Genomic DNA, 19289 nt, shown 5'->3' on the forward strand with positions numbered 1-19289 from the left:
AAAGAAATCAAGGCACATGTGGTAGGATAATGAATAAGAAAACAAATAGTCTTGTACTAAATCTTATTTTTTTACTGCACATATATCTACAGACAAAACATGGAAAGATGTCGAACACGTAATATCTGCATTTACTGTAAATACTAATGAAAAGTAGCGTTGGTGCAGTTGCAGAAAATGACGGATTCGAGGCTGTTTACCACATTAGGGGATATGCAAAAGCTCTATTTACGAACCACAATTCCCATTTGGTTCTGTTTAACAAGAAGAGTGGTTATGTTGCATCAGCGTATGATGGATTGGGCATTGTGCATCTTGATATTCCATGGGGTTAAGAAAAAAGTACCATAAACTGCTACAGTTCCCACAAATAATGTTACATCACAGGCCTTCAGAACTGGAAGCAGTGTCTTCAATAGACTTAAGCCGGCTTAATTCCCTATTTAAAAAATTGCTCCTTTACGTGAGCTTAACGGCCTACAGGAAAATTAAAGAGACCTTTGGAGAAAAGAGAACCACTTGCATGAATATCAAGAGCTCAGATGGAAACCCAGTTCTAAGCAAAGAAGGGAAAGCAGAAAGATGGAAGGAGTATATAGAGGGTCTATCCAGGGGCGATGTTCTTGAGGACAATATTATGGAAATGGAAGAGGAGGTAGATGAAGATGAAATGGGAGATATGATACTGCGTGAAGAGTTTGACAGAGCAATGAAAGACCTAAGTCGAAACAAGGCCCCGAGAGTAGACAACATTCTATTAGAACCACTGACAGCCTTGGGAGAGCCAGGCCTAACAAAACTCTACCATCTGGTGAGCAAGATGTATGAGACAGGCGAAATTCCCTCAGACATCAAGAAGAATATAGTAATTCCAATCCCAAAGAAAGCAGGTGTTGACAGATGTGAAATTTACCGAACTATCAGTTTAATAAGTCACAGCTGCAAATTACTAACGCGAATTCTTTACAGAAGAATGGAAAAACTGGTAGAAGCCGACCTCGGGGAAGATGAGTTTGGATTCCGTAGAAATGTTGGAACAAGTGAGGCAATACTGACCCTACGACTTAACTTCGAAGAAAGATTAAGGAAAGGCAAACCTACGTTTCTAGCATTTGTAGACTTAGAGAAAGCTTTTGACAACATTGACTGGAATACTCTCTTTCAAATTCTGAAGGTGGCAGGGGTAAAATACAGGGAAGGAAAGGCTATTTACAATTTGTGCAGGAAGCAGATGGCAGTTACAAGAGTCGAGGGGCATGAAAGGGAAGCAGTGATTGGGAAGGGAGTGAGACAGGACTGCAGCCTCTCTCCAATGCTGTTCAATCTGTATATTGAGCGAGCAGTAAAGGAAACAAGTTCGGAGTAGTTATTAAAATACATGGAGAAGAAATAAAAACTTTGAGGTTCGCCGATGACATTGTAATTCTGTCAGAGACAGCAAAGGACTTGGAAGAGCAGTTGAACGGAATGGACAATGTCTTGAAAGGAGGGTATAAGATGAACATCAACAAAAGCAAAACGACGATAATGGAATGTAGTCGAATTAATTCGGGTGATGCTGAGAGAATTAGATTTGGAAATCAGACACTTAAAGTAGTAAAGGAATTTTGCTATTTGGGGAGCAAAATAACTGATGATGGCAAGGAAAGCGTTTCTGAAGAACAGAAATTTGTTAACATCAAGTATAGATTTAAGTGTCAGGAAGTCGTTTCTGAAAGTATTTGTATGGAGTGTAGCCATGTATGGAAGTGAAACATGGCCGATAAATAGTTTAGACAAGAAGAGAAGAGAAGCTTTCGAAATGTGGTGCTACAGAAGAGTGCTGAAGATTACTTGGGTAGATCACATAACTAATGAGGAGGTATTGAACAGAATTGGGGAGAAGAGAAATTTGTGGCACAACTTGACTAGAAGAAGGGATCGGTTGGTAGGACATGTTCTGAGTCATCAAGGGATCACCAATTTAGTATTGGAGGCCAGTGTGGAGGGTAAAAATCGCAGAGGGAGACAAGAGATGAATACACTAAGCAGATTCAGAAGGATGTAGGCTGCAGTAGGTACTGGGAGATGAAGCTTGCACAGGATAGAGTAGCATGGAGAGCTGCATGGAAAAATTCTAACTATAGGAGATCGAGGTAAAATCAACAAAAACTTGATTATTTGGAGAAAACATTTGCCACGAAGGAAAACTTTAAATTGTTTCTCGAAAAGAACAGGTCATCACTGATGCAAGTAAGAAATGTCAAGTAAGATGGGGTAGCCGCGCGGTCTGAAGCGTCTTGTCACTTTTCGCTCGGATCCCCCCGTCGGAGGTTCGAGTCCTCCCTCGAGCATGGGTGTGTGTGTGTGTGTGTGCATTGTCCTTAGTGTAAGTTAGATTAAATAGTGTGTAAACTTAGGGACCGATGACCTCAGCAGTTTCGTCCCATAAGACCTTACCACAAATTTACAAGAAGTTACAGATTACTTTAAACATAATATGTACAGAACATATGGATATGAATGGGTAATAAACGATATCTGCGTTTATGGTGAATACTAATGGACAGTGATCACACATTGGTGTACTTGGTGAAAATAATGGGTTACAGAGCATTTACTACATTAGAGAATATGTGTAAAGAATTTGTTTACGAACTTTCACTCTCATTTGTATATTCTTACAAATGCAGTAAATAAAAGAAAAAGTTAAAATTTTTCGATGCACTCAGTTACCGACAGCTGTAGTGCATGCAGTCCCTTTAGTAGATTTGTCACATCTTCCAGTAATAAAACGTGGTAGTACTGTGACATATAGAAATACACTTTAGTTTACTTAATACTACAGACATGGGAGAATAGAAGGTAAATACACATTTTGGATTCTCTGCATAGTTTACACAGCATCAGAGAATCACACACATGGATCCTATGATGAAGTTAGAGAAATGATGTACAATTATATATGCCCAAATAATGTAACTGCTTCCTTAAAGTATGACACCATACATCAGCACTCTATATCCATTCGTAATATGGCAACTATGATTACATTGTAATCTTAACATTTCCTTCGAAAAACGGACCAGCGTTAAATAACCACAATTTTAGTGCCAGAACATAGAATTCTCAGACAAGAGTCTGCACAATACCACTGTTGGTTCTTGTAAACAGTCCTCCATGTAGTAACAAACGGTTTATGATGTGTGAACAGAACACCACTCGGAATCCAATTAAAGCATATTGCACTTCTACAGTCCACTCACATAGTAAATACTAGACGAAGCAGCAGGGTTCATACAATGGAAAATATTTGATTTTATTGTCACGCATACACTCCATGACATAACAAGTATAATTAGTTGTCTACAACCTTACGGCAGAATTCTTTACAATCTGTCCTTTAGTAATGTTACAGTAATTTGTAGATTAGCAGTGTACAGGGAAATTAATCGTAATTTGCGACAGGAGCTATCGGGATTTAATGTAAACACTAGATATAAGAGCGCGGTGATACCACATATAATAGAATGACAAAACATTCTAAATCGTACATTAAATTACATACTGCAAGAGTCAAATAAATTATTTAAGTAATAGCTACCAAATAAGATTATGCTACAATATAAAAAGGAGCTCGCACCACATATTTATACTTTAGTAGCAGAATGATTAAACATTCACAGTTATCTTTATCACATTATGTATTGAATCGACTGATAGAACGATATAAACGGCAACTGTCAAATAAAATTACTCTACAGTATATTAAAAAGATGGCATCACCTATCTACACTTAAATAAATATATGCCACTACAAGTTTACACCTCCATACTCTGCAAAAGTATGTGGCAGAACGTGATAGTGGCAAGATATAATGATGATAAATTTTGTGTTAAAATCCTTTCTCATTCTGTCAGTCTCCTATAGACAGAAATTGCTGTCATATAAATTGTTAATATTCAAATGTGGTGTGCAATTTCAATCGAAGTTTTCTTTCCAAAAGCCACTACAGATTAATAACTCCTTGCTGCCACTGACTTCATTTAAGCCTATTCAGAGATTGTTCACTCATTGTTAAATGATGTGCTACTACAGTTATTATAGTAAAAAAAATCTATAAAGATTTTTATCTAATGACAAGTGCAGCTCTGCCACCTACATATTTTCTGACTCATCATACCTCATATGTCGAAGATTTACTTTTCTCAGAGGCCATTTATCATATATTCTGTCGTATGGCAGCTACGGAACACTAAGCGAGATATTTTAATAATATCAGTCCTGCTTAGGAGAAATGGTATTTTCGAATTGGCACCGTGCGTCGCAGAAATGAGGAATTCTCAGGGTTTCATGCTTTAAGTCAGATTACTTTTATCCATTTCACACACTGTATTACATCTCATATGTAGAAGTAATAAAGAGAACTATAGTAAAATGCATGATTCGAAATTAAAAACTTGTAGTAACGTTTAATAAAAATATTAATTTTATTATTCTCATATACTGTATACAAACTTGTTAATACATTGTAATTCTTCATCCATCGCAACAGTTGGACAGGGGGTAATATTTAGCAAATAAATTCGGCATGTTCACATGTAGCTATGCAGTCATCCAACTCAACACCCACATAAACTTTGTTGCATTATACATTCCATCATGTCACTGATGCATACTTAACAGTTTTTGGTTAACTGGTATAGCTTCTCTGTGGCTAAACATACTGAATAATACACTCTACACATGTTGGTAACACTTTGTTCTTTTAAATATATATATCAAGTCATAGTTTCTCGATCTAGAAGTTTCTGTGCTTTACCACAAAACACTTGTCAGTATTGAGGTGATAACGTTTCTGCTGCTAGTGCATACCTAACAGTTTTTGGTAAACTGGTATAGCCTCTCTGTGGCTAAACATACTGCATACCCATTCTCAAGCCGGGTATAAGAACTACAGTCAGCAAGTTCGCGTAAACTGAAAACTCTGTCGCGAACACCCAAAGGACTTTTGGTTATCGTTTCAGATCAAGAGAGTCATCGCGTTATTGAGTGATGCAGTCGCTATATTTATAAGTGGAGAAAATCAATAGACATCGAATACCATTGATTACATTACAAGCAAGGGCGGTGCACACACTCCGGCGTGCTGCTCCATCGAGAAGTTGATATCAGTTTTGAGACACAGTATCTGAAAAATAACCAAATCGCGTGAGGAGTTTGTTTTTATAATAGTTAGAGACTGGCGTTGTCGTGGTCGACGGACGCCGTTCCACGTCATCTCGACTGGGACAACCATCACCATCGAGCCGAGACAAAATGAGACGTCACACTATCCAGGGTTGAGGGAGGGTGTCATTGAGAAACTGTGCCAGTATGGTGGAGCTCCATCCTGTTGGAAAATGAAGTCATCGGAGCCCTCCTGAAGCGAGAAATACAATTCTGCAGCATCTGAAAATTGCTCATTCCAGTCACTGTGTTTTCCTGTGCACGACCGACGTGGACTCTTACCTTTCCGCAAGCATCTTGTCTCTTCAAATTGGCGATACCAAAGACGAATATTTTTGGGTTCAGGCGGATCAATGGCAAAACGCCGACGAAAAGCACACTGAACCGAAATCAGTGATTCATTCTTTGCAAACTCCAGCACACTAAACGCTTTCTGTTGAGCGGAAGCCACCTTACTTCTGACTGGAAACTGAGAAGATGCATTGACTGATATCTAACGGCGATTTTCTGAAACTCTCGGCCAAGCCCACTCAAACGACACATATTTCCTAGCCGTCACGCACCATGTTTCATAATTATTACCGTCCAAAATCAGGTCATTCTTTTTTAAACACCCCGTACACACAGGTGAGCTCAGGGATGAGTGAGAAGCATTAAAATCTTGAAATTAAAATACAAAGGTAGTAAGCATTTTGAATTCGTATTCATGAGAAACAGGTCCTCATCCTGCCATGATTTAACTCTCTCTGAGTTACTAAAGTAGCATGAGCTGAGTGCTGGGAGAAGTTTAGGTGTACAGTGTGCATCAGTTATTAACCTCACGTCCTGTTTCCACTGACCTCGAGGCGACAGAGAACCACGACACACTAATCTCGTTCCAACCTTGCTCTCACAGTGCTGCACACACTTTTACGTAGCTTTGACAATACTTTCTTATTCTCCACCTACTTGTCGTGCCTTGGTAAAGTTGCAAAAAAGGACAACAAATCAAATTAAATTCTGCGACAAAGTAATGATTCCCATTCACACGCTAGACCTGCACATCAATTCGCATCGTGAAATCGGCCGCTATCTTCTCGAAGAAATAATTCCGTCATTGGCCTTAAGTGATTTAGGGAAACGATTGAAAACCAAAATCTCGGTGGTGTGGGAAGGGAAGCAGAACTGCCGTTCTCCTTAATGTGAATCCAGCGTACTGTAAGTAACGCATGAAGTTGGCAATATATACCGTTATCTGTCTCTACAATGTTAATAGAGGGAACAACATCTGATTAAGAATGAAACTCAATGTCTATCTTTCAGTCTTGACACTGGACATTCTAGCTGCTTATTCACGTCTGTGTTTAGCTCAGTTAGTGATGAGACAAAGGTATCAAACGGTTCAAATGGCTCTGAGCACTATGGGACTTAACATCTGAGGTCATCAGTCCCCTATAACTTAAAACTACTTAAACCTAACTAACCTAAGGACATCACACACATCCATGCGCGAGGCAGGATTCGAACCTGCGACCGTAGCGGTTGCGCGGTTCCAGATGGAAGCGCCTAGAACCGCTCGGCCACACCGGCCGACGACAAAGATATCAGGACACACAAATATGTCTCGAGTTTCATACTTACCTATTGTTGTCGAAGAAAACTTTCAGAAGTGTTCAGCCTGACATGCACACCCATGCGGAGATGGGGACCAGAAGCACATCTGCAAATAAAAGAATCGCAGCTCAAAAAGTGTGACACGACTATCGAAGAATTTCACTTCTTTCTTCAAGATTAACTTCTTATTTCATTTTCGCCAAGGATAATTCTTATTTCTGGAATATGAAAGGTACTGAATAGTGCTTCCCGTTTCGCAGGGAATGCTTTGAACCTGGATGAATCTGAAATAAGAGATGTCCAGCTGAAACAATTGTGATAGTAATAATAAAAAATATGAGTTGCAAGATATTACTTAGAATGTAACAGTCCATACAACTGGGACGCAAATGAGAATCCCAGTCCGAGATAATGCAGTGGTTTGCACACTGTTCTTACCCATAGGAGGTCCAATTTCTAACTGGCCTCCGTGGTTTCCCTATCTAATGATTTTACTGAAATCAATAACTTAAATTCTTTTAGAGCTCTGTATTACATGGGTGCCATGTTCCCAATAATACAATTGGCTTGCTGCATTTTGTGCTCCTGTAAGCCAAGTAACAAGGACCAGAAGTAGTGAACGCTCTTCTCTCGGCAGATTGCGGCAGGCTACCTGAGGAGTCCTGTGCACTAGAGACACAGGCGGCTCAAAAGCTGCGGGCCAGTCCACCGTCCAGTCACATTAACGCCACCACCTGTCACAAGCCTTCTGCAGTGTAGACCTCTAGGAGACGTGCAGGAAGAGACGAATGTCGAGCCACGAGGAGCATGGTGGTCAGGGGAGTACTTTAAACTCATCCTTCTGATTTTTGAACCATGCAGTACATTGTGAGCTATGTGACACGTTGCATTGTCCAACCAGTAGATGCTACTATGCTGAGAAAAACAAACTGCACGTAGGGGTCAGCGTGGTCCCCTAGGTTGGACGTATTCTTTTTTTGATCCATTGTGCGATCCAGAATGACGAGATCACCCAGAGAATGCCACAAAATCATTTCCAAGATCACAGCACTCTCTCCTCTGGCCTAGAACCTTCCGATGATTATGGAAAGGTGTTTGGGTCAGAATTTCCGTGTCGTACACGCCACCGGCCATTTGTCATCTGAAAAGGCTGTCTGACGTCCAGTTGCGGTATTGGCATGCAAATTCCAGCCTTCGTCCCCAATGTTCAGCAGAGACAATGTTGACAGCCTCTTGGTTCATCTGGGCGGTGAGTTGCTCAAAAGTTGCACATATATTCACCTGTACACACCTCCCAATCCATCGCTCACCTCTGTCATCTATGGGCCGTGGTACTACAGTTAGCTTTGCCCGATTTTGGATCGCGCCATTTTTAACAGGCACGGTTTACTCTAAGCACAGCGGCACATGATCAGTTTACAAACTCAACTATTTTGGAAATGCTTTACCGTTGGCCCAAAAGCCGATGATCAAGCCCTTTTGATGTCCGCTCCTTTTCCACATTACGATGACGACTGTTTTCTGCGGTTTTTTTTCTTTATTGGATTTCGCTCCCCCCCCCCCCCCCCCCCAGAGGGGGGCGGGTTGGCAGCAGCACATTACACCACTCTGCAGCCAACAGAAAAGTTAAAAAACAGAATCAGGAGATATGAAAAACAAACAAAAGCAGGCGATAAAACGGTGACTGTTAAAAACTGAAACATGTAGAGAAAGACACCAAGAAAATATAGAAACAAAATGGTCAACGATGCTGATTAAAACACATAGTAAGTAGACAGGCACAATTTAAGAAAACATGGCGACAGTCTGGTTTCTGTTTGCACAAGATAAAAAAACCACAACTAGCGACAGTATGGTGGCTGTTCGCAACACTGACAGGGGTCGCGTAACACTGAACACACTCTTAAAACAGTCTATACAGGCGACATTGCGGCAGATGGGGGGGGGGGGGGGGGAGGGACCTGGACCGTTGAGGGGCGAAAAGGGGGGAGGAGAGGAAAGGAGAAAAGGGGGGAGCTGACAAAGGGAGGGGACATAAAAGGACACAAGGCCTGGGTGGATGTGAGAAGGAGTGGGAAAGGCAGTGGAGGGGAGAGCAGAAAGGACTTGGGGGAGAGAAGGGAGGCAGAGAGAGGATAGACAGGGAAAAAACAGGATGGAAGGGAGGGAGAGGGGGCCCAGGAAAAGGACAGAGGAAGGGAGGGGGAGCTGAGAATCAGAGTTGATAGGAGGGATACATGGAGGGAGAGAGGATGTCATCTGGGAGGGGGAGTCAACAGAAGCCACCTTGGGAAAGGAGACAAAGGGTGTAGAGGTGGAGGGTAGGGGGGACACAATGGTGAAGGCACAGCAGAGGGAGGAGTTGCAGAGGAGAAGAGCAACCAGGGGATGAGGGGGATCAAGGCGGCAGGAGGTGTAGAGAATGTGGACATGTTCGAGGAATAGGAGCAGATGGGGGAAAGAAATCAGGTCGTAGAGGATCAGCGTGGGGGACGGGAGGTGTATATGGAAGGTGAGGCGGAGTGCATTTTTCTGCGTCGTCCCGACACGCTTTATATTTCCTCCACTGCTACTGCTGCCACCTGCCCTCTGCGAGTGGTTATTGCACATCAGTGTCAAATGTAAGCATGTGAGTGAACTGTGTATCGTACGACATCTAAGTGACGCAAGACGCTCTGAAGTAGTTGTGCGTCTGTCCCATGGCACTCCTATAATGTAACTGAATGCAAGTCTCTCCAGTGATGCGTCTGTAGTCGCGCGGCAGCAGACATTCCACCAAGAAGTCATGTCGGGTGAGCTTTGGTGTCTCAGTTGTCGTGTCTTCAGACTCTCCACTAGAAAAGATTGCATTCAGCTACATTAAGGGGGTTCTCCGAACTCGGAGCCTTATTTTATGCTAATGCCCAACATTTTTTCTGCAAAAGTATTTTTTCATATGAATCTTTATTAACAAACAACCGTAAATATTTTAAATACTACGTAAACAACTTTAGATGGGTAAATTGATTAGCCTACGCAGCTCAAAATGGCGGCCAAAATACCTCAGCGCGGATTGCGCAACTAAACGGTGCGCACAACTGAAGGTGAAGTATAGGTGTACAATCAAAATTAAACACACGCACACTCTCAGAATTAAATTCCCTGTGGCGTGAACCTCTAAAATGAAATTTCAAGAAGTACATTTCAAAATTGTGACCACTTGAAAACGTAGGCACTGAAAATCGATCTATTTTGTTGCCTGTAAGAGTCAATAAATACCAAAATTGTGTAAAAATGTTTTGGTTTTCGAGGTTCACGCCAACATTACAAGTGTCTATTTTATTAAATCCAAAATGGCATCCAATTTTACCGAGTAGTTTCGTTTTTATTCTGAACCACGCTGTCTTGAGAAATAGGCATTTAAAATGTTAATATGTCTACGTAGCTTTTAAAACTTGTCAGCTTACCACTAATCTGCCATTACTGGGCCGTACTGTAAACCTTTATCTTCTTCGGAGATCTCATTTTCCAAAGTGCGAGTCTCTCTAGCCGCAAATCAGCCTCGACGATGCTCTGGAACGATCGCCGGTCCGAACGCTTGAGGCGTTTCTCGTCCCTTTTCGTGGCGAATGAACAAGCCGTGGTGCCGACAACGATTCCCATGACTTTCGTGTTATGCACTGATACCCGTAAATCTGACGCTAAAAATGACGCGCGCCCGACTGACAGTAATTTGGACGACCTGTACACTCGAAAACATTTGTTTTGGAGCATAAGACCAAATTGAAGTATTCAGTGTCGCATAGTTGTTCTGCTTATAAAGTCAAAGACATCTCTCCATCAAACTGACATGACGTAGATGTTTGTACACATGAGCAATAGCTTGAATAACTTCATTCTTCATTGGTGGCTTTCTATCAAAAATATGGTGCCTCGTTCACCTCAGCTTGCTTCCATTTACACCAAATCAAATTTTTGTCTAGCTGAAGTTACGAAGTACTTCGAATTGTTGCTACACTGAGGTGACAAAAGCGATAGGATACCTCTTATCGTGACTGACCTCCTTCTTCCAGGCGCAGTGCAGCATCACGACGTGGCGTGGACTCAACAAACCGCGAGAAGCCTCCGCAGAAATATTGAGCCATCCTAACTTTACAGCCGACCATTCGGGACAATAATCGCGCTGCGTATTATCATTCGTTGAACCACTGCGATAAAGTGCCGCCATGACCGCTTTTTGCATCTCAAAGAGATATCGATTGGAGCCGCAAACGGCCCCAGCATCGAGAGCTGCTAGAGTTGGCGTGTGCGCGCTTCCTTAGAATGCGATTTTCGTATAGGTAATAGTTTATCGACAAAATCCTTTTAATCACATATTCTTAAGACTAAAAGGAGTCAAAATATGCACAAAAACATTTTTGGAAACCTGGAGACGGGAAAACTCGCTTAAAGGAGGGCCACTGGTCAGCCGCAAGGCTTGTGCCGCGCCACTGGGCTTGCCACAGCCGCCGCAATGGAATCGCAACTCTACACCAACAGCCTAGGGAGGCGCCACCGCTTCGTCTGCACGGCCAAGCACAACATCCGTAACTACAAGCACGTCCTTGTTGAGCTGCCCAAACTCATGTCTTTTGTCTTTAGAAGATGAGGGGAGGAAGGGGGGAGGAGTGGGCGGGTGAAGAAAAATCCTCAACTCATAAAAGGCTGTAGTGTGAAAAGCACCGAAATTTACAAAAGAAAAAAGTACAGGTTACACGCAAATCACAAATTTTGTTCCGTTTCACACATTTATTCAAATAAAATACTTTTAGCAACAAAGGCTAAAGCTGATAATGAATACTGTAATAGAAATTTTATATTAAATACTAAATGACACAAAAAACACACTCATGCTCATAAATTACGGATAATTGCAGAATGCAGTGCCACACAACGTGGCACTACACAAAACTAGATCTAATAGCATAGGCACATAGGGAACACACATGACATAGATCTGTAAGTCCACAGTATTGGTTATAAGTTGAGAAAACCATCCCGAAACACATGTGCTACAAAACGCCACTGTTTCCTGCGCATGTACGCCGACATCAGCATGGGATATGATCACCACACACACGTATATACGCCGCACAACGGGTTGGCGTACTCTGGATCAGGTGGTCGATCATCTGCTGGGGTATAGCCTCCCATTCTTGCACAAGTGCATGTCGGAGCTCCTGAAGTGTCGTTGGGGTTTGAAGACGTGCAGCGATATGTCGACCGAGAGCATCCCAGACGTGCTCAATGGGGCTTACGTCTGGAGAACAGGCAGGCCACTCCATTCGCCTGATATCTTATGTTTCAAGGTACTCCTCCATGATGGCAGCTCGGTGGGGCCGTGCGTTATCATACATCAGGAGGAAGGTGGGACCCACTGCAGCCCTGAAAAGGCGGACATACTTGTGCAGAATGACGTCCCGATATACCTGACCTGTTACAGTTCCTGTGTCAAAGACATGCAGGGGTGTACGTGCACCAACCATAATCCCACTCCACACCATCAAACCACGACCTCCATACAGGTCCCTTTCAAGGACATTAAAGGGTTGGTATCTAGTTCCTGGTTCACGCCAGACGAAAGCCCGGCGAGAATCACTATTCAGACTATACCTGGACTCGTCCGTGAACATAACGTGGGTCCACTGTTCCAATGACCATGTACTGTGTTCTTGACACAGGCTTTACGGGCTCTCCTGTGACCAGGGGTCAGTGGAATGCACCTTGCAGGTCTCCAGTCGAATAAACCGTGTCTATTCAGTCGTCTGTAGACTGTGTGTCTGGAGACAACTGTTCCAATGGCTGCAGTAAGGTCCCGAGCAAGACTACCTGCAGTACTCCGTCGCCGTCTGCGGCCACTGATGGTGAGATATCGGTCTTCTTGTGGCATTGTACACTGTGGACGTCCCGTACTGTAGCGCCTGGACACGCTTCCTGTCTGCTGGAATCGTTGCCATATTCTTGAGATCACACTTTGTGGCACACGCAGGGCCCATGCTACGACCTGCTGTGTTTGACCAGCCTCCACTCGCCCTAGTACTCTACCCCTTATAACGTCATCAATATGTGTTCTTTGAGCCATTTTCAACACACAGTCAACATTAGCACTTCTGAAAACGTCTGCACACTTACTCGCTGCACCGTACTCTGACATGCACCAACACACCTCTGCGTATGTGGACCGCTGCCAGCGCCACCGTGCGACGACCGCAGGTCAAATGCACCGCATGGTCACACCCCGATGTGATTTAAACCCGCAAACCGCCCACCAGAGCGTTGTTTCACCATATACAGCATTATCCTTAATTTATGAGCATGAGTGTACGTTTGGAGTTAGTTAAAATGTTTTGCCAGGTTTCCTTAATAAGCTAAAGATATATCAATTTTCAGGTATGGCAGTGATAAGTAACGGAGATTTGTGACAATTTTAGAAAGAGAAATTGTACTCAGGAAACTCGTCTATTGCTATGGCTTCCAAATCCACCAGTTTTATTCACGCTCTGTGCGAACTTAAACAGGAGTACGAAAGACGCTCTGGACTAATTGTACTGCCCAACTATGTCATGAACGGCACGAAGGCGCTAAGGACTAAGCAGTACACAGTATTGGTGGAATTCTCATAGAATTCAGCAGAGTTCCAGAAACTGAAGAAAAATAATGTACTTGCCGCAAAAAGATAGCTTACCTGTTACGTCACTGTTCTGAATTCTCCATAAAGCAGACCATTATCTGCTTTCCGCTTCAAGATTTTTAGTGCCATAAAACACATTACTATCATACTTTACATGAATTTGGTTTATTTACATTTGTCACATCGTTGGAAGAATGAAACCTAATCTGTCATGCGTATCACTGAAGTAATTAAGTGGAACAGTTATAGGACTACACTTGTTGTAGCTGGAATTCACAGTCATAAAAAATTTTTTGAAGGACATCATCTTTACGCCAGTGACTGTTACTCGTTTTTATTACGCTATTGCAATTTCGGCCTTAGGCCAGTATCAAGTGATATTATGGCTTACATTACGTTGACATGGCTTAACGCCATAATAACACTGGATAATGGCCTAAGGCCGAAATTGCAATAGTATAATAAAAATGTATAACAGTCACTGGCGAAAAGATGATGTCCTTAAAAAAAAAGTTATAGGACTGTTCCAACCAAATTTTTGTCCTGCTGAACTTACAAAGTACTACCAGTTGTGCCTACACTGAGTTGACAAATTCCATAGGATATCAGCCCGACCTCCTTTCGCCCGGCGTGGTGCAGCATCTCGACATGGCACTGACTCAACAAGTCGTGAGAAACCTCTGCAGAAATAGTGAGCAATGCCACCTTTATAGCCGACCATAATTGCCGAACTGTTGCCGGTGCAGTGCTTTGCTCACGAACTGTCCTCTTGATTATGGCCCATAAATGTTCAGTGATATTCATATCGAGCGGTCTGGGTGACCAAATCATTCGCTCAAACTGTCCTGAGTGTTCTTCAAACCAATCGCGAACATTAATTGTGAACTGGCGATCGCGCATTGTTGTACGGGAACTTGAAGTCCATGAATGGCTGCAAATGGTCTTCAAGTAACCTAAAATAAGTATTTCTAGTCAATGATCAGTACAGTTGTCTGGTACCGCGCGCCGCCGTTTTTTTTTGTTTTTTTTTTCTTTTTTTTTTCTCTTTCTCTTTTACTGAAGAGATCATCCTTGATGACTTATTCTTCTAGGATGGGATGTAAGGATAAAAGGAAAACACTTTATTTATTACACATTCAGTTAGGCTTGGGCACGCAATGGGTCCTTTAGCCTGCTGTCTTTGGTGATGTCCATCTCCTGTGGAGGGTGAAATGTGTCAAGGCTGTTATGTGTGACTGCTTCCTCGTGTTATGACAGATTGCCTATGGGGGGTGAAACGTTATTGACTTCGGTACTCGATACTTGTGCCATCTTGCAGGGTTTACCGTTCCTACCGATTCTAATTGTCGAACTTCGTCCCTAAGGGCATCGATCTTGTCAAAAACTCGTAGAGCCTTGTCATGGACCTTCTCTTGTATAGTGGTCTCGTGGAGTGCGGTGCGGATGTCGACGTTTCTTGTCCACCATGGAGCTCCTGTGATCCATCGATAGCAAATGTTTTGCAGCGCTTGGAGTTTGTTGTAGTCCGCCGTTTTTGAATCCGCGCCAGACGGCATGGACGTCGAAGACCCCTAGAGGTCTCTGCAGCGTAAGCCGTGGCGGCGCGCGCCTCCTGGCCCACGTTTAATGTGAAGGCGCCACGGTGGGACGCGTGGTCGCAGCGGCCAATAGCGGCGTCCTCGATCACGTATTCAAGCGCCTGTCTCTCGCTCCGCCAGTCAGTCTACCTTGGCGCGCACCTATCGACATCTCGCAGTCGCAACGGTCGTCTGCCCAGCAACGCCGAATTTCTCCGCACTGTCCTAACGAATACGTTCGTCTTCAGTCACACGTTGATTTCTGCGGGTAGTCGCGCAGCGTTGCTCGTCTGTTAGCGCTGACAACACTAAGCAAACGCCACTGCTCTCGGTCGTTAAGTGAAAGTCATTGGCCACGGTGTTGTCCATGGTAGGAAGTAATGCCTGAAATTTAGTATTGCCGCCACACTCTTGACATTGTAAATCTTGGAATTTTGAATTTCCCAACGACTTCATGAATGCACTGTCCCATGCGTCTAGCTACAACTACCATTCCAAGTTCAAAGTGTGTTAATTCCCGTCGTGCGACCATAATCACGTCGGGAACCTTTTCACGTGAATGAAATGTGCAAATGCCAACTCTGACAGTCTCCGGCAAGGAACTGCTCTTTTATACCTTATGTACGCGACACTTTTGCCCCGTGCATATGTGCATATCGGTATGCCATGGGGGTTTCTACGTTTTTCGTTTGCGTATGGAACGTGGTCCCTGCCTAATCTTGTCTTCGTGGTCGGTTATGGCAGCGATACGAAGGGCGCTGCAGCACGTTTCTGAATTTCTCACTTAATACTGGTTCTTGAAACACTGTAAGTGGACTTGCGTAGAATTCTAATTGAAAGTTTTCTTGACAGTGAAATGCTTCGCTAGAACACATGTTTGATGAACTATGTATTGCGCTTCGGTGGATATGAGTGAGGTAGAGTGCTTTCAGTGTATACACCGCTTATCTTTGTTTTATTATGTTAGTTTCGTTAAAAAAAAAGAACTAGGCAGCTCCAACAACTGGGGTGGGAAGGTAGGAGGGAGTGAGGGGCGGGACTGGTGTCACCTCTTGTCCCCTGTTATAGGCGCCCCCGTTTGCCGACCAGAAATTATTGTCATTGATTATAATTAGGATCGAAGTTTTTCTCAAATATGCCATTCCAAGCATCGAGCAACGCTTTACTCTATGCCACAAGGACCCAAAGTCGGCCACAAAGGGAATGCTGCGCTGGATCGCTGCATCTCATTACACATAAGTGTTTGTGTTTTGGATGTAATGCTAGAAGAAGAAGTCACTAATTACAGAACAAAAAGCAATTGCAACATTCCAAATCGTTGTGTTGATGATGGATGTGTAACGAAAGTGAAAGATGAGTGAAGATCCTAACCGCGTCCTTGAATAAAATAAAGCTACCGGTATACAAAAAAGTGACTAGTTCCTGTAATTCTTCGAGTTATTCAGTCCACAGCCACGGAGTCCTACCACTATTAATATGGATAAATTAATGTTAGTATCCGATAATTTTTTTGGTATGTTTCAGTTTTCTTCTTCGAGGATGGCTGTCGTTGGTGTTATGCTGTCAATCAACTCAGTGGCTGTCATGTTTCCTCCATTATTTCTTCGTCTTTGGCTTTCCTCCAGTTGCGCCTGCAGGGCTCGGTAATTGACAGATGGGACTGGAGACGTACATAGAAGCTGAGACGCAGTTTGTTGGCGGCGGCCCCGTCGTGACGTCGGAGGCGCTCGCAAGCTGACGTGCGGAGGATCAAATGACTGCGCCGCGCCACCTCAACAGAAGAGGTTCTGCCCTGCCGCCGGTAAACACATACACACATCCAAACACATCTTGTAGCGTGACGCTGCCAGCCGAGGATAAGGCCACCATTCCAGTCACAACATCGCCCATGCTTTTGTAAGCCTCACCCTCTCCAACATCCCTCTGATATCTGGTGCCACATAACTCCAGAAACCTACCAATGTCTTGCCGAATCCATGCCACGCAATATCACTGCTATATTACGCTTCGAAGGTGGACCAACACGCTATTAAGCAGGTGGTAATAATGTTTTGTTTCTTCCATGTATACAGTATTTTTGTCCCATGTAGCAGATGAAATCTCTTTTTTGTGTTGTCCACGTACTTACCCTGTAACTGTACACATATACCTTACGAAGCGATTCAGTGCCCAATAGTATTTTTCCATCGTTTACTTCTGACTATGCAGGAGTCTACGTGGTCTGATTGTTAGGCGATTATTGGCTACTAGCATCATGAACGAGAACGTGAATTGGTGTGACAATTATTTGCCATATTCATGTTTGTGTGTATTGGCAAGGGAGCTACAAACAAACTGCCAAAACTGGGTCTGCCCAGCCAGGGTGTTTATCCGGCAGTTCATCAGTCTCGGTAAAGCTGAAGATGCAGAGGGGGGAGGAGTAGAGAGAGACAGAGAGAGACAGAAAGAGAGAGAGAGAGAGAGAGCTTCAGAGGCGTCATCTTGAGCAAGGCTAGAGCTCTGCTCGGTTTCAAAGGTTGCAGGATGAAGAGGAACGTAATTACGCTCAAAACTGAACATTGGTGCCTGGTCATGTTCCGTATTACTTTGCGAAAGAGGTGGAAAAGTTTGGTGCACGGTATTTGAACAGCGCAGCCTCGCCTTTGTTCTGGTTGCCCACTCAGCAACCATTACTGCATCATTTCTGCGTTAATTTAGACGAACTAACTGCAGCGAGTGAAATTTAATCAATATATTGTAGCCCCTGGTCAAGACAGGTGATAACGGCTGTACACAGGGGCTTAATTAAATTCATGGTGGTCTTCCTACTCCTCCTACACCCTCTTCACCCCATTGCCATCGCAACAGAACGTCTCCCAAATAACCATCTGTTAGTCAACCGCTTGACACCCTCCCCCAGATACACACACAATAAACTACAATATCAACATCGCCACCTCCTCCCCACTTGAGAAAAAAAGTGAAATTCTTCCCTTCATCATGGTACATAAATACTGCACACTACCCGAGGTACATAGCCAAACTGCTACACGCATGAGAGAAATTTCTTGAGGATATGTCATACAAAAATTTAAGTACTTCTTACAGAAGACCTTCATCACAGGCGGTAGATATGAAAAAAGGCTACAGTTACTCTGTACACTGTCCATCCAAAAAGTTCTGAGATATTTTCTTCCTGGCATGTAAACGACTTAAATGCAGTGACTTTGGTGTCAGCTTGAAGAAACTACTTTAAACAACAGATGTGCATTCGACCTATCAGTTGTGAGAGTTGTGAGCAGGCTGTGATGAGTACTGGGCGTTGGCCATAATGTGTCGAAGTTGTTACGATACAAACCTCAGTCGAGCGACATTTCCAGACGAAGTGTTCAGGATTGTAGTGGGGTGGTATTTGGAATCGAAGGTTAGGCGAGGTTATCAGTTTATTAATCGTGCTGTTTCACGTTGGACAATTTCACACTAACAACTATAGTACTGCATGCTTTACAACAGTAATTTTTGCGCTGGCAAGGATACTAAGAGGCTGAGAAAGTGATAGACTTCAGGCAGGTTGTGGGCGAGCTTGAAGTTTTTTCTCAGCGGCCAAAGGACAGAATTTTGAGACCCACCAGGAAGATGTCCTGTGGAGCAGCCCAGCGAGTATCTCCTCCCGTTGTCAGGGGTGTGGGCGAAAGTTGAAAGGGGGCAGTAAAGATGGACATCTAACAAGAATTGCCTACAGTTTTTTCAGCCCCACCGGAATGCATCTCTTGTCACCACACGGGCGCCCAGTTAAGAATTCTTCCCACACGGGATGCGTAGCACTACCCTGCCTCTGTATCCAGGAGGTTTTGGGATTGGGTTGCTTTAAATTGTTCACGAAGCTCGTAGAACATTTTTTATGAACTGCTTGGTGTTGGTCAGAGGTTTCGTGTCTAGAAACAATGGAAGAAAATCATTGCCCAAGTCAAGAGTCCGCATTAGTGAAACAAGGTTCGCTAGTATCAAGGCAGAAGGTCTGGAGACCCTCTAGTTGGTATCCAGACAACACACATTACCGGAGAGTGTATAATTTGTTTGAGACATTGCTGGCAAAGCGTCCAGTGATCACTCTCAAACTCAGCCTGAGAAATTGCTGATTTGCCACTTGAAGCAGAATCATTTTGTTTTCTATGTGAGCAGAGGAACAAATCAGTGCTTCTCCATGGAGCTTTAGACATTCTGAGGTGCTTACTTACAATCGCTCATTTGAGTTAAGTGTCTGCTCCTGGCAAGTGTGCAA

The sequence above is a fragment of the Schistocerca americana genome, chromosome 4 (assembly GCF_021461395.2).
Source record: "Schistocerca americana isolate TAMUIC-IGC-003095 chromosome 4, iqSchAmer2.1, whole genome shotgun sequence".
In the NCBI taxonomy this organism is placed as follows: Eukaryota; Metazoa; Arthropoda; class Insecta; order Orthoptera; family Acrididae; genus Schistocerca; species Schistocerca americana.